This window comes from Parus major, chromosome 1, assembly GCF_001522545.3.
Source record: "Parus major isolate Abel chromosome 1, Parus_major1.1, whole genome shotgun sequence".
NCBI lineage: Eukaryota > Metazoa > Chordata > Aves > Passeriformes > Paridae > Parus > Parus major.
The window spans coordinates 45,541,363-45,559,426 of record NC_031768.1 but is presented as its reverse complement, the minus strand read 5'-3'; positions in this window follow the sequence as shown (position 1 = coordinate 45,559,426).

Genomic DNA, 18,064 nt, shown 5'->3' with positions numbered 1-18,064 from the left:
TCAATTGTGTTATGTATCTAGGAAACAGATATTTTATTTTATTCTTGTAGCTAACCTATGTAAGAAATGCAGATACAGAAAAAATAAGCATTTGTCTTTTAAATTTATGCAAAAAGAAATCCTGGGCTTCAGAGAAACTAAAATTGCAGGAGACAGGTTTTCTCTCACTGTATTATTTAAGGAAAATATCAAATTGGACACTTTTATATTTCTTCTCTGTCTCTACCTTTTATTGGCAGAAAGCAGAGGGATACTGGCATACAGAAGGTTATGGAACATGTTTAATGCTTCCTCTTTAGCTCACTTGTAAAGCTGGTAAGTGAGTAAATCTCTGCTGGATGATTTCACAGCTCAGCATGACCATCATGTAGGAAGGCAGAGAAAGTGGTTTTGCTTTTTTTTTTTCTTTAATGCTATAGGCAGAGATCCAAAAAGCGAAAAGATCTCTGGTGGTTAAGCACAAGGGGGAATCACCAGCTGATAATTAAAATAATGAACGACACTGAGACAATGGTGTACAAGAACAGTAACTTAATTCCTTATATTGGAAAGAGAGTTAAGTTTCTGGCTCTTTGGTAAAGAAATGGTGAGCGACAGTGTAAAAGTAGTTACTTTATTGTGGTGATTTAGAAATAATTTAGCATAACCTAAGGCTTGTGCAGATCTACAAGATTCCAGCATTTCCATTTTTTTTTTTTCCTTGATATTGCCCTTAGAGATTTACATATTTGAAATTTTAATCTAGCTACATTTTTATTCTAGCTTGAACTTTAACTCATAATATCATAACTTCAAGATAGGAGCCAGTGGTTTTATTCAGCTGGCCTGAAATTAAGTCAGACAAACCAATGCTGGAAGGTTTACAACATGTTTATCCAACACAGTCTGGATTAAATATGTTCAGCGAGGACAACTGATATTTTCTTGACCAGAAATCCTAGCATACAGCTTCCCAATGATCCTGCTGTACAAGCATAGTTCGGTTATACATGCAGAAAAGTTCTGATTCAGTATTTGTTGGACAAACTCTGCAATTGGCAGACGTGATTTGTATATAGTCAGAAAATCCCAAGAATTAGACTTAATACGTATACAGACTGGCTTCACATTTCATGAAGAGTGAATGTCTAGTATAGATCTAACTTGAAGCTGCTCATATGTTGGAGGAAAATTTGTTATCTAGGTTTTATGCAGAAGTAATTTTTATAAGTATTTTCAGAATATTAATTGAAATAAATTTTATTTATAAGAATGCTGCTGTACTTCAGCCATACCAAACTTTTAATATTTGCAGGTATTCAAGAGACTTTTTCATGCACTTTGAGATACGAACCTTTCACATTATCAGGCATATATCTTCTGGTTAGCATTTAATTCTCTTTCTCACTGTGTTACAGATCATGACAGAATAATGAAAGTAATATGAAAAGCAGTTCTGCATATATTTTCTGTGAAGAGCTACTCATCTAAGATACTGAATAATTCAAGACTAATAGAAGGTTGCTTGAGTCCTGACAAGAACTAGTTATCCTTCTTCCTGAAAAGGAAGAATGGGATAGTAGCAATGCAGAAAAACAGAGTCCTGGTCTCAAAGTGTATCCATAAACTAGGTCACCCATTACTAAATATCTGAACTCTTCTAGTATTAGTTGCTGACACATCCCGGGTAGCATGAATTTTATCTTGTGTTAGTTGTCTACATACAGCTGAGCTAGTCACCCTAGGTTCTCTTTATAGTCAATAGAGAAAAGGAGGCACTATTTAGGGAGAGATCCACCTGACCTATTTCTGACACCTACTTTAGGATTAAATGAATCGTGTCCTAGAAGTGCTTATTTCTCTTCACTGAGCAAAGAAGGAGCACAGAAAGACTAGCTCACCTGTAGAGACATACATTGAAGAGGTGAGAGGAGCCTTATCATTTGATTCTGGACCTTACTTTAATCAGTAAATGACTAGTTTTACAAAAGAAGAAAAGCTTTCAAAATATGATTGAAAGCCTTGCACTTCAGAATATTCTAACTGGTGTCATATGCAATGCTCGGTAAGAACAGTGATTTCAATTAGATGGAATGGAAAATGAACCTGAAACCAAATGGTTTTACACCCCAGAGACTCACTCTGATTATGAAGTTTTGAACTAAACAGAAATGGCATTGAATACTTCCACATTGTTCCTTAGCTTTTACTTTCCTTGAGCATGCCACAGCCCTGGTTTTGCTCTAATGAAATATCGGCTCAAAAAATTTTGGAAATATTTTTTAAAGAAAAAACAATAATAAAGTAATATGGATGATATATCAATACCATTTTTATTTCCCCATATCTGAAGCAATTTGGCAGATTCCACTTAAATTTGTAAATTGCTTTGAGTGTTTCACACTAGAGATTTAAAAAACAGAGAATGCTTATAATTTATTCCCTAGCACTAATTTTGTCGTATCTTCACTGAAAAAGTTTTTCTCTTCTTCTGAAAAAAAAACCCAAACTCAAACTTTCTACAAATACCTTAAGTCCTGGTAGCACTAATTTTCCATGTTTTCAATCTTCCCAGTAAAAGAAGATATAACCATCATATAAATATTTTTTAAACTGCTATTATTATGTGTTTTGCTAAACTATCACTTGTTTAATAGTGGGGAAATAAGAAAAGCATGTTGCTTTTTTTAAACTTCTTGAACTTATTTCTTCTTTTCTTCTTACTATCTTTTAATATTTATCTGTTGATGACTCACTGCTTGACCTATTCTAATATTCAAAAGCCAATCCCTCAATCCTTTAGGTATTGTACTGTAGCTGTTACATGGGAAAGCAAATTTCAAGGTATATCAATGAAATCTATTGGGACTCTAAGTGTGAAAAAACTGCTAAATGATCATTGATATTTTTTAAATTAATCCTCTGAATAATAGATAGTCATTATACTCTTAGTAAATTTTTCATGCTCTGTACATGAACTTTAGCAGCTGCACTAGAAATGATACAAGAACTCTGGCTACTGTTAACAGATAAAAGCTGATTTTGAGTTTCTAATTACTTTAAGTATGATTAACAGAGCTAAATGGCTGGAGCACTCAGATATTTTGAATGCATATAGTTTTCCTAATAAATTTAAAGAAAAAGTTAGTCAATTTCAATTTAAACATACTTGCTTCTTTTAATATTTTTTCCAACATGCATATTCATTCCAGTAATTAAAGCTCAAATATATGTACCAGGATTTGGAGTTGGTAATTATTTGAATAGGATTGTTTTCCAGACAACATGTGTATTCATAACCACAGTTACTAGTACAGTAGAGTTATACTTAATATAAGAGGAGAAAAGGATAAAGATGACAAAATGTAAACAAAACCACTAAATTATTATTTATATATATATATATATATATAAATATACCTATATATATATATATATATATAAAATACCTAAATTATTCTTTATAAAAAACTTACATTCTTTTTATATATATTATTTATATATATATATATATATATATATATATATAAAGAATTTATTATAGAGCTTCCAGAGCTTTATATTTTTCACCTATGCTAATAGTGTAATCAGTATTTTTGCACTGATTTCAGAGATAGAAATTAGCACATACTTAACAAAAATATCCATTTAATTCTTTGTAAACAATCATATGTCTAGAAATAATTTTTTTTCTCTTATCACATGTTGTGTCAGATTTAGTTGCAAAATTTAGATCTCAAATTATTTTTGTAGGCATAGGGACAACATAGGTACTAATATTAAGTCTTCATTGGCTATGTTGGCTACATCACCATCTTTCACATCTCTCTTGAATATGAAGAAAGATTAGGTATGTAATTCATACATACACAATTATGTTCAGTTGTCAGCATTAAGGGCTCTACATCTTGGTGCTGAACACGTATGTTTAGGTTGTATTAAACTGTGCCCCTCCTCCTTTTGTTTCAAAGGCTAAATCATGATAATGATAATCTTCTGGAATATGGCTGACTCACCTATAGTTCCCTGGATCCTCCTTCTTCATCCTCTGGAAGACAGGAGGGACATTTATTTTTTTCTAGTCCCCTGAAACCAGCTTATTAAGTAACCATGTTGCCATTACTTTTCATGGATAATCACAAGTGACCTCACAGTGCTGTCAGCTGGTTGATGTCAGCTCCTTCAGTGCTTATGGGTATGTGCTACCAAATCCCATAGATCTGTGTGTATCCAGTTTATTGAAATTGTAAATCTTTCCAGGTTCAGACTTTTCCACAGGTCTCAGGAACCAGGGACCATTGTAAGCCAGTCTAAACAAAAAAGACCATAAAGTATTGAATATCTCAGCCTTTTCTGAGTCTTTTGTTGCCATGCTCTCTGCACCAGTAAGTAACAAACACATTTTCTAGGTCTTCCTTTTGCTGCTGATTTATCTATAGAAGCCCTGTTTTGATTTTCATGGCCCTTGCCAGATGCAGATCTGAGTTTGTTGTATCAAGTATATCACCAGCAAAAGCAAGACTTATCCTGGACTGCACTACCTTCCCAATAGGATAAGGAACTTGTGCTAGGAACCATTACAACAAGGTTTATTTCTTGGACTGTGCCATCTTTCCCAAATAACAGAATTAATGTAATTCATAAAATTTCATATATACATGTGATTGAAATGTTTTTCTATCTGAGTCCCTCTACTCTCCGCACTGTTATTTGCCCTTAAACTTCAACACCTTTTTAACATCATTACCTGTATTTCTTTATAGAAGGAATAAGAAGGGTACGTATATTTTTGGAACATTATTCCACATTTTAGACCATAAACGATGTCCCAAACATGGCTATTTCCTTGACTGAATAATAAGGTACTAACAATTATCCCTTGTCTAGAAATGCCTGGTTAATATCTACATATGCTACATTAGAAATATTGTGTGTCTAAGGCTTCATTCACCTGCCCATGTTAGCTGGCATCTGTCATTACCTGCAGGCAACTGAATTGAGCCCCAGATGCCAGAAAAAATGACATGAGATGAACACTTAATAAGAAATAATGAGATAAAAGAATTATTTTAAAATACAAATCTTTCAAAATAATAACAGCTTTAGTATCTGCTTCAGTATCTGCTTTACCAGGTCCTCATTGCTTCATTTTGGTAAGTGCAAATCTATTTTTAACCTAAAAAAACCTGCCATTTTTTAATTTTTGGATTTTGATTTTTTTTTACTATATCTAAGCATTGAAGTAGAACATTTCAGCTAATATGTTTTGAGGGTTATGCTCACTTTCCTTGTTTTAAGGATGAGACCTCCAAAGTCAGAATAACGTCTCTTTGACTACAGAATTTAAAAATGTATAATAAAAATCTGACAATAATACAATATATTAGCTGAGTTACTGGTCAAGCATATGAAAGCGTATGCATAGCCCCTTAAGTGTATTTTCAGGACAGCTATAAGCAGATAGATTATTTTATATTCAAATGGAACAATTATTTTGTTTAATTTCATTTCACTTTTGGTGTAAATAAATATTCCTTTTTACATCCACAGCAATAAAGTAATATTTTAATAACTTATTTATTTTCACATTTCCTTTTCCTTATTTAGGCTGGTTTTGCATTGTTTAATTCCTTTTTTGCCCCTCAGTTCTGTCTGAAAAGAAATAAGATTTGGAATCTAGACTGTTGAGAAGACTAGATCTGTGCAGTAATTGAAGTAATATTGAGCTGCTTAATAAGTGTTTCATAATAGAGACTAGTATATTTTTATGTCATGCACTGGACAAGGACTAGAAAGTAGCACGCATGAGCTGTTCATAGTACTAATAGTGATTCATAAGACAATTAAAGGGGGGAGAGAATTGCTATTCTACCTCAGTATTCTATTCAAATGATAGGATTGCCTCTAAACTTGAATCGAAGGAATTGATTAATGTAGCCCATAGTTTGTAATTATTTTTTTCTAAAATAAAGTTATTGTTCATGAGTGTACATTAAAACATTTCTACCTTAATAATATTAAAAATACGTAACAAAATATGTTACCTGATTTTGAGGTTAGTATTTAAATAACCTAAAAACTCCTAATCTAAGTGTGTGCCTAGTGAATATACTAATAACCCAGACACTTAAAATGAAATAACTGCTTCTACCTAACTCGTGAGCATTACCTTATAGCACCAGATAGATGAACTAATTCCAGAAAAATCTAGAAAGCAAGAAATATTGTGTTTGTACAAGGAAAAAGGAGCCTGTACACTGAAAAGCTGAAAAAATAGCTTTCCAGCTTTTGCTTCAAATCTCTCTGCTCAGTTACCTATTCACTACTGTCAGTATTTGTGGTTTGCCTGACAGACTTACAACTTTTGTTTTCTTTCAACTCTTCCTTCACCAGTATCTGCACTGATACAAATTCATGCCACTTGTGTCTTTACAATATCTCAGCCTTTCTGTTCAATCTGCTGACAGCATTGCTGCCTTTGGGTGTTCGTTGTTTTCATACTTCTTTGACCTCTTACCATCTTTCTTCTCTTCCTACCAAGAAATAAGCAAAAACAACTAATTTAACCTTCTATTTTCTCTGCCCTTTGGAGCAATCCACGATCTTCTAAATGTCTTCAGCATCTTTGAAATTTCAGCTTTTTATCCTCTTCTTCAGGTATATGTCACTTAAATCTTTTATGTATTATTTCAGTAATGTTTTCCTTATTCAGCATTTCTTGCTTAATCACTTCTTGGTACTATTTGGTACATTTTATTGTCTAAATTTCACTTTACATCTTAAAATTCTAAACCAGTCCTCTTCTTTCTTTACAGGATGTTTTTTACGTACATTTTAGTTTTGAATGTATATTCTTTGACAGACCCAATCTACTAACATACAACTCCATGGCTGGTGTCACCACCACAGTAAGGGGTTTTTCAATGCTAGAGTTGTCTTCATGGCACTAAGTTTGCTGGCATCAGATAGCATTTCTTATCTTTATGGAAGGTGTCTCTGGAGATCATTTAGTCCAACCCCCCTGTCAAGGCAGCATCACCTAGAGCAGGTTATATATACTTGAGTGTTTCCAGGTGGGCTTTGAATGCTTCCAGAACGTCATTGAGAGATATTTCCCACCTGGGAAGCCCGTTCCAGTGCTCTGCCACATTCAGTGTAAAGCAGCTCTCCCTCATGCTGGGTAAAACTTCCTGAGTTTTACTCCCCAAATCTGTCCCTTCTTATATTGCATGTTTAGAGATCCCTCCCTTGAGTGGGGAAACCTCTCAAGGTTACTCCTTAAGGTTGAGCAAAAGAGGTTTGCCCAAGGTCTTTGCTATGGGTGAATAACATCAATCTCTACTTAATAATTGGCTTTGACAGGTTTAATATAATTGCTTTAATATGATTGCTTCAATATTGCTTCACAGTGCACTATAATAGTTGTTATAGCGCTCATACTGTGCAATAAATAATTCTGATTAAAATATTTAGTTTTATCATTATCACAATAAAAACAGCTCGCCCAGAGAATCAGTAAATGCCCAATCACTAGAAGCATTCATGGTCAGATTGGATAGCAATCTGAGCAACTCGATCTAGTTGAAGATGTCCTGCTCATTGCAGGGGGACTAGACCAGATGACATTTAAAGGTCCCATCAAACCCAAACTATTCTGTGATCTTGTGATTCTATGATTCTATTTCTCTGTCCTCTAATCTTCATTCCAGTCTGTTATACATGAAGACATACACGTCTCTTTCTCTTTTTTAAGTTTGTTCTTGCTGTGCTTAAACAGAAAAATGCACAGAAATCAGGTGAGGGAGCAAAAGCAAGAGAGGTCAGAAGACATGATGGTGCTGTCACAACCTTTTGACACTGTGAGTACTTAGATGTTAGTGAATGTGGCTCAGGTAAGCTTTAAAGTAAGGAAAAAAGCTCTCACAATTTCTTCAGTACTTTTGATCTACGTGCTGGCCATTTTAAATATGTTTTCTGTTGTGCGGGTTTTTAAAATTTTTTTGCAAAAATGCAAAGACATTTATACTTGCTGAATTGCACAATACTCAGTCATTCAGCAGCTCCTCCTTCAGTGACATTTTGCCTGGATATGCTCATTATCACCATAGTAACTGAAACCCTTCCTTCACCCAATTCTACATGTGTCTTCCTTTTCTCTCATCCTTTCTCTTGCTTCTTAGGAAGAATTTATATGAATAAGCTGTTATATTATAGGAACAGTTACATTTTGTGTATTCAAAGTAATTGGCATATTTTCACTCACTCCCCAAATTTAGGATAGGCTGTTTTTTAACTTTTTGCATATGTGTGATCAATAATCACTTGTCTAACTATTTACCAATATTTTGTGATTGGCTTTTAACTGAAAGATGTTGTCTGGCACATCAGAAAAAAACATCTCAAGTACAGATTATCAGCACAAAAAACTGAGTTCTACAAAAAAAGTGGACAGCAAAAATGGTACCCAGCCAGCAAATGGGAACCGGCTGAAGCAAAAGGGAAGATATCTGTTAAATTACCAATGATTTACACAAAGAAGTGCATATACCTATGCATCTAAAATAATATTAGTAATAACAATAAAAATATATTACAAAGTTCATGAGCATTCAGACACAGTTGTCGCAAGTGAACCTTTTTCTGGATTTTCCATCACTTCAATGTAATGCATAGACATACTGAACACCTGAAAATTTTTCATTTTAACAATTATTGTTTCTCATGTGCACCTTAATTATGTGAATGATTTCACTTCTCCCAGGAAGAATATTTTTAATTTATTAAAACCCCCAAGAGTAGATGAATTACATAGAGAAATATATGTCCAAGGAGAAGACCTTTATACTATTGTTGTTCACTATTTATCAGTTAGTGTCTTCCCGACACTGAAATACAGAGTCCTGCCCCAGAAAAACTGCCTTGATGGAAGATTATTTAGACAGACTACTTTTAAGTATTCCATCTGAGGCAAGGCTGATTAAGCACTCTCCTGGGATATCCTGAACTTCCATGAGAACCTGCATGTCACTGATTGCCTAATATTAGTCACGAAGCCAAAGGAAATAGCAGGAAATATTCACAAAACTTTCACAAAAACTTCGAAGCACAACTTGAAAAACAAAGTTATTTTTTTTGAATACATAGCCTGTATCAGAGGTCATGACAAGATGGTTTTTGTACCCACACTGAGGGAGGCTCAAGGTTACTAAGGCTTAATTTACAATGCCTGAGAAGGTGGAATATGAATAGAAAACTTAGGGGGTTCAGATAATCTTTTTTCTATGTCACATCCATAGTTCTTCCAGCCATCTGATGGGAACATATAAGAAATTTAATAACAGTTTTACCTCTTTCCTTTCCTTATGTTAGCTCCCTGCCTACAATCCAGATCTGTCAAGAAGGGAGCTGGCACCCCAGTCCATATCTTGTCTAGTTATTCAATGATTTTTGAGTGGCTCCCTTTTCCATTACTGAGGTATTTCCCAGGTTTGCACTGGTCCCTGTTCAGTCTACCAACTTGGATTGAAAATCCCAATATTATCACTCTCTCCTGTCTTCTCCTTGCTAGCTGAAACCTTGGGATAAGCCTACATGAAACACACTTTCATGATGGTGGCTGAAGCTTCCTAGCAGGTACAATTCAGATCCAAAGGTCATAAGATCTGGACAAAGATCAAGTTCAAGACCTCCTGACTTGTAAGGAGAAATTTAGATTAGATAAGGACAGAGTTCAGAGCTAGGCAAAATTAATGGGTTGATTTATTTATTGACTTAATTATCATTAGTAACAGGTAGACAGACAAATCAAGACAAAACAAAAACACTGAAAGAAAGAAACCTTTCAGTTATATTAGATGTCTATATTATGATGGCACAAGGTACTGTGGGTGTTTTTTTCTGATTATCTCTCAAAGGAAAAAAAAACCTGACCTTTTACTGAGACAACTATCTCTTAGGCAGCCAAAAAAAATTGAAAAGTACAATAAATTGGTTATTTACTTTTGGGATTGCCATGGGTTAAGCTCAGCCAGCAGCTAACATGGACACACATGCTCATACTCCAGCCCACTGCTCCCATCCTCTCCTGGTGGAACAGGGCAGACAATCAAAAGCAAAGCTTTTAGGTTCCGACAAAAACAGTTTAATAATTGAAATAAAGTAAAATAAAATGATATCAGTAAATAATAATAATGAAAATGAAGTGAAAAAATCAGACCAAGTGTTGCACAATACAATTGCTGACCACCCACTGACATATACCAAATCCTATCCCCAAACCTTAATTGGCCTCTCAGGTCAACTGCCCTGCATTATGTACTGAACAAGACTTTCTGTGGTGTGGAATAAACTTTTGGGTGGTTCAGGTCTTCTGTCCCAGCTATGCTTCCTCCTGGATTTTGTCCATCTTCTCACCAGCAGAGCATGAGACACTGAAAAACTCTTTAATTTAGGGTAAGCATTACTTAACACCAACCAAAATATCAGTGTGCCATCAATGTTATTCTTATGCTGCATGTAAAACACAACATTGTACCAGCTACTAAGATTTACTCTATCCCAGCTAAAACCAAGATGTTGATAGATATAAATAGGAAGAAAATTAAACAACTGAAAAATAGAAAAAAATAAAAATTATTGAATGTCAAAGGAACACTAGATCACTATGCTCAAAAATGTAGTTAATACAAATATAATAAATATTTGGAAAATATATAGACTTCTGGAAAATAGTTTTCCTGTATATATTAAATTATTTAAGTGTTACTAATGTTGCAGAATATTGAGAAAATAGTCTAAATTTACATGTAATACCAGACTCTTTTATATTGAACTACTTATTCAGAGAATTACATCTAAAGTGAGTCATCTTAAACACAATGTATTATAAATATTTAATAAGCTTTATAAGCATGGAAATAAATCAATATAAATAGGAATTAATCACCTAAAATCCATGTTTAGTATATTTTCTTGTGAATTCTTTAAATCTAAATTGAAATGAGTCCTATTTTCTGAACTTTTACTATGAGCTTGTGCTCAAGGGGAAAATAAGTATTTATTCTGTTCTATAAATACCCTAATGTTCAGGTTTTTTTCCAAACACCTCCAAATAAAATGTAACACTATCAAACATCAGGAAAAAATGTTTCCCTATCTATTTTAATTTATGATTTCCTGAAGCTTATTTATAAGCTTATTTATTAAGTTGGAGATGATTATTAGCTGGGTTTTTTAAAGGTATGGGTCAATATAAACAGAAACAATCAGAATAATTTTAGCAAATTAATGCATATACTGTAGTGCATGTGGTGCAGGAGTGCAGATACATTGTTTTGCTTCATCATGGCAGTGGTTTACCTTGCTTAATTAGTCCCTAGAGAAAATTCTTACAGGTAGCTGACAGTAGACTGTATTTGGCTTTTGAGATTATGCCAGCATTCATTGTTCTTGACAGTGACATAATCAAGTTTTTCCTCCTAGAGAGTAAAGCATTAAATCACTAAAGGTACTTGCATGCTTTGGTTATTCTGCCCATTCTGCATAAGAGTTTGTTGTTCTGCATTTATGTTCACTTCTGACTAGGAATCTGTACAAGACGATTCTTAGGAAATATAGTTAGCAAAAAAATTCCAGCAGTTTTGAGTGGTACCCTTTTTCTTTCAGGAAAATATCATCCTTGTGGTTTTAGGTATATTTTATCATGATTCCATAAGTTGGGCAGACTCCAAAAATCCAAATGATGTGTGGAGATACACCATGTCTAATGAGGGCTGGGTTTAACGGTCCGTGTTCAGAATATTTTATGTGCTTCAAGTAATGTATTTTGATCAGGGAATGAAAGCAGTGTGAATACATTAGAGTGAAATTTTAAGGATTCATTACACGCAAATTTTTTATCTTCAGCACTTACTTTTTTCCTTCAAAATGGATCAGATTTAGAAACTACTTCTTTTCTGAGATATAAAATGTTTCGCTTTCTCCCTCACCTTGGCTAAGTATTTTAAACATCCACATAATCCGAACAAAAATATTCACTCTTTGAGTTGCCCCGATATGTTACAGTCTGAAGAACAGCAGTGTTTATTTTGCCTTAATTTTTTTTTATTTAAATACACTGGGTATTCCACTATTCATATTCCCTGGATTCTCTTGTGTTTCTCTCATAAGAGTACAGAAGAGCAAGAATGATAGTCTGAAAATTGTCAAATTGTAAAGAGAAATTAAAATATTTTAGAATTTTTAAATTAAAATAAGTAGTACTTTAAATGTTATTTTGAACCTCTGATCATTTTTTTTTGGTTAAGAAATAATCAAAAATCCTATGAAATAAAGCACTTATGAAACTTAAAGCCCTCTTTTCCATATCTATCCTTCAATATTTTAAATTTTCCACTCTTCACCTCATCTCCCTTGCTTGTGTGAAAATACTATATTTGATTGGATAAAGAACAGAAAATAAAGTATTTACTATTCATTTATGAAGGGTTTAATTTTTAGTCAACTATTATTATAAGTATTATAATCAGTGATCATTCTAAAGAAAATGCAGCATTTAAAAAAGCCTAGAAGTTAATCAGGCAGCCCATCTGATTGGTGACATTTGACAATTGTGATAGTCTATATAGAGATGATAACAATCAATATGGAAATACATAGAGAGAAGCTTAGAAGATCATGCATTCTCTTAAAGTAAATCTGTAGACATCATTGCCTTAATTTGCATTCTCTGAAAACCCTTCACTTTCACTGAATAAAGACTTTTCCACATCATGAGTCTATTCTATTCTGACCTTAACAAAAGTTTGGATGTCCCAGGTGGTACTCTTCTAAGGTTACAGAATCCCAATCTTCTGAGTTGGAAGAGATCCACAAGTCTCAGCAAGTCCAGCTCTGAGGTGAATGGCCTGTACAGGGATCAAACCCGTGATCTTGACATTATAAATATAAGTGAATAAATGCTCTACAAAAAAGGGCGGTAACACCAATGACTTTGGTATCAGCAAAACCAGTTCTAGTGCCCAGAAGATACATTTTTTGAAAATATTCTCATATGTTTAATTGAGATTATTTTTCCCATGTTCTACCGACTTTCCTCCCACAGCACTGTTGGATGTATTAGATTGTAGGGTGGAAAGACCCAAATAAATCACAAATCCAACAACCAATCAAACCAAACACCTCACATTGAATCCGTAATTTAGAATATTTTTAACACTACTCCAAATACTTTCATTACCATCATTCATCAAAACTGAATTCTCCATAAAGACTTGACCATACCTTCTCTGTTTCAATAAGTCAATTTACTCAAATTTCGTCGGAACAATTGTTTAACTGACTTCATTATTTGGGTCCTTACATAGGTGATTTCTGCCCCTTTGAGAGTTTCAGAAGTTGTTTTGAGTTGATTAAAATACCTAAGAACATATGTCTTAGTTCTACATCACACCTTTCTTCCTAAATATATCTGAACACGGTTTACTTTACAAGACAAATGAGGCAAACTTAATTGCCAAACTGATTTTAGGAAAAATGAGAGCAATTGTTTAGGTACATGGAATTTTGAATTGAGTTAGGCAGCAGCACAAACACTTCAAGGTATAGGCTGGACTTGTAATTTCATCTTCACAGGTCCGGTGATATGTCAGTTTAGTGCCATAGTGTTAAAGGTTTTCCCAAACTGGACATGAAGATTTCATTCTTAGTTATGCGTTCTCATAAGTCAAAATTGTCCACAGGCACAAAATCTGTGTTTGGTGCAATTATGTTCTGATATATGTTTAAAGAAAAAAAATATAAAATTCGACATTCTTTACATTATTAAACATTCAGATTCAATTGATTTCAATTCCAGAAATGGAAATATTATTCAATTCCCTGCAATAATTAATAGTGGGAAAAAAATGTCATGCATAGAGCTGTAATCTTGATACTGGTGTTAAAGGTCTGTCTGAGTTAATGAATACAGCTCTGATGATGGGATTCAGGAATAGTTGAAAAGAAAGTAGGAAAATAAATGTTGCATATACGTGGTTTATGATTTGCTATACTAACTGTTTTGAATGAGAATGAGAATAATTCTGAATGTTGATCCCTTCAGTGCACCTAAAATTTAATATTTTCAATTTTTTCTGTGGTAGATTATTGTAACTAAAACTAAGCTGACCTTGTAGTATATATTTACACATTTACTGAATACAGATAGGTAGATAGGTTGTTGTGTCACTTCTCTCATTTTTCAGAATAACACTAAAATTACATGATACAACTCTAATAGGAGCAGCCGAATGCATGATTCTAATCACAGACTAACCTTTATCAGAATACAAAGCTTTAAAATGATGAATTCAGTTCACAGGCATTGATGCAAGACTTTTTCAGCTATTCTGCTTGGCATAATGAATTTAATTTTTTTTTTATTTATTAGACTGAGCAATTGAAAAGCAGGTGAAACTTTGCCAAAATACTTAATTTTTTTCTTGGCTCTGAGTGAAATGTTAAAAACTCACAAAGACATCACTCTGAGCCTTATAAGTGGTACTCTGTTTTAAACTATTAAAGGAATCTAGTCATTTATGTATTTGTCCAAACTGTAATAAAACAGGAATAGTCATCTTTAAAATAAACATTTTCCAGCTCTGCATACTACACCATAAAAATCTCCATCTCAGTTGATGGTGTTCATTCTTAGAGCTCCGTTACATCAACCTCTGTCATTTCAATTTGTAACTATATTGTCTTACAATAAGCACCACTGGTTATCCCTCTGTAGTATATTCTGGAATGCTATATTTACAAGAATATATGTTGTTGTCCCACAAGTAATGATTGTGTAGCTATGCTTAAAAACATAATGTTTTTTGTTGTGTTTTTTTCTTTGTTCCAGGTAGAAGATACATACTCTATTGATTCTGGATAGGAGAGTGGATTCTTCATTTTATGCTCCTTTGAACAGTTTTGGTTCAGTCCTTTTTTTCCTGCTATTCCTACAGGCATAAATGAAGAGATAAAAATAAAGCCACAGTAATACAGAACAGGAAAAGATAAATTCACATCCTTTTTTTCTGAAAATATAGGATCATAAGTCACTATACTGTCCTTTGGTGTTTTTCATTATAGTGAAACTGACCTTTCTGAATAAAAGGGTTTCTTTCTCAATGTGTAATATCCAATGCAAAGGTAAAAATAATTAGGAATAATTTTAGGCATTGGAACTCATGACCATAGCACTCCAGGAAGGGGACAAGTTAGAATCCATGTGTTTTTCAATACAGGTATTGTTCTGGAAGCTTGAAACCTAACTGAGGGGGGCAACTGGAAAGTGGCTTTATCTTGCAGCCTTATGGTGCTTCTTTTTTTAAGAAATTCATACGTAAAATTACAACTAACCTGATACCGCTTGTAGTTTTAGAGGAAAAAAGGGATGATTAAGGGTAACTAATACCTATCCAGAAGACATGCTATAAACCTTTATATTACTGAGCCCCAAAGGACAAGTTCTGCAGAACAGCATCACCCAAAGAGAAGGTGAACTGCGGGCCTGGGTGATGTGTAACAGATAAGGTTTTATTGTTGGATAAAAAAAAGTATGAGGAATAAGTATGACGACTAAACCCCTGAGCATCCATACTGCACAATTATCCTCTTCCTTTCTGGCTCTGAACTGCTCCAACTCTTTTTCTACAAGGGCCACCTATGATCAAGAGAGATGCCCACAATTAATGTGGTTAATTCCACTGCAGAGGGAGAGGTTCCATATCCATTCCTAGACAGATAGGCAGGTGAGTGGATGAGAAGAAAAAGAAAAAGAGAAAGAAAAAGAGAAAGAAAAAGAGAAAGAAAGAAAGAAAGAAAGAAAGAAAGAAAGAAAGAAAGAAAGAAAGAAAGAAAGAAAGAAAGAAAGAAAGAAATATAATGTATATCCTAAAAGCTTCAGCACTTTAATTTACAGAGAGTTATATTGAAAGTGCAGCTAAATCTGAGAGTGACTCAGTAACACTGGCTTTCCTAGACCCTGAAAGTCAATTCCCTTTTTTTTCCCTAAATGTGCCTGTGTCAGTAAATCACAATTCTAGTCACATAAGACAGTTGTGCTATGGGACTTGGGCTTGAATTTTTTCTGAACCACATCCAGTTCAAGAGACAGGACCACCAGTCTAAATTTAAAAAATTAAGAATTTTCAGCTTTTCAACGCAAACACTGAGAAGAAGTGAAATAATTAACAGAATTCTACATGGCATTTGTTTTTTGAAGTTTGCTTTGAGAGAAAAAAATAAAAGGTGGATCAAAAAAATAAAATTAAATCTTCAAAAAATAAAGTACAGGTGAAGTACTACTTCAGGCCAACGTGGAGATTTACAATATGATAAAAAATTCAAGGAAATATAATTGCTATGGAGTCTGATTTGAACATTTCTATCAAGATGCATTTAGAGGGAATAAAGAAAAGCTAAGAAGAGGAGATAAAAAGTGAAATCTTAGGAAGAAATAGATAAAATGCATTTATCAAGTCTCTTGGTTCTATCTAGATCAAGTGATAAAAGATCTTCTTTTCTTAAGAGATACCTTGCCTTACCTTGGGATTAAATACAGGCTTAATAGGAGCAATGAGTGAAATCCAGCATATGAACACCCCTCAGGATAATTGATTTGGTTTACATGATTTCACACTCCAGGCATTCCTCCTTGGAGATATTTCATAGAAAAAGTATAATTAACCAAGAGATGTTACAGATCAACTTATTTAGAACTTAGCCACAAAAGCAAATCTATCCCTGTCTTTGCTAGATTTGTAAACAATCCTAGGATGTGTTTTCCTTATTAATATTGTTTCTTTCTCTTTTTTTTTTTTTTCCATGAAAAAGGCTTTAATTAGCAATTCTTATTTAAAGACTTCTTAGATTATTTTTATACAGTTTTACATCTAAAAGAAGGTCCAGAGTTTTCCAAATGCTTGATAGGACTATTTGTCCAACAGCAACAAATTTGCCTGGACTGGACTTAAACAATGTATAGAAAATGAAAGTATCAAGCATAGTCATTCTTTAATGTCAGGAGGAATGATAGATGGTTCATTGCCCCACAATGAAGTATCAACACTCATTATAATATTTCATTTTTGACTTGGCAGTCCTTGATTCTCTTATCTTTTTTCTTTCTGCACAGAAGGTATTACAACCAAGAGAACTTGTAAAACTATACTCCAAACTAATTTTAGTTTGTTCTTTATGTTTTTTGATACTTTATATTAAATTAGTATCAAATGACACTCTAATAAATATTAACTTTATTCTATTAAGAACACTGACATCAGCAAGTGTCCTTTATTCTATTAAGAACAGTGAAATCATCATCTCCAGTTTCTGTTTTCAGGAAAATGAGGCACACATTGAAGAATGAGGCACCAAGACATCCAGTTGAAGGTTCATTTTTACTGAAAAGGATACTGAGCAGGCTATGCTCAGCTCAGAGTGTAGCCCCAAGAAGTTCTTTGCAAACTTTGATTTTTTTCTGAAAAAAACTTATGCATTAATTCAGCATAGTGTTTCTTTACAAATTTTTTAGTTGAAGCAGTAAAAAGTGAGCTCTTAGAGATTAAGGAACAAATCTCCTTTCATGTTATACTCCAAATCTTGCTATAGGCAAAAAGCAAACACACTTAATATTAAAAAACCCCAAGAATTTCTTCTTAGTGCAACTGAAATATTAAAATGCTAAACAAAGATTTATTAGTAGTCCATATCTATTTATTGCAGGAAAGTTTTAAAAAAATAAAAATATTATTATATCCAATCCTTTTTCTGGTATTATGCTGATCCTTCTGCCGCCCTTGGCTTCAGTCACAGGAGTGACTACAGTGAGACACCTACATCCTGAGCTCTTCTCCAACAGGTACATTGCTGATTTATTTTTTTTCATTCTAGGATCTGCATAGTTTTCTTTAACTTGCTTGTGAACTGACTCCACACCTGGCTCTACATGCACTGGTTTGCAAGCCCATGTTACATTCAAATTTTCTCTATATTTCATACATACGTATATGGTACATTAGATCCTTGTTCTTCATTCTTTTTTGTTATTTTC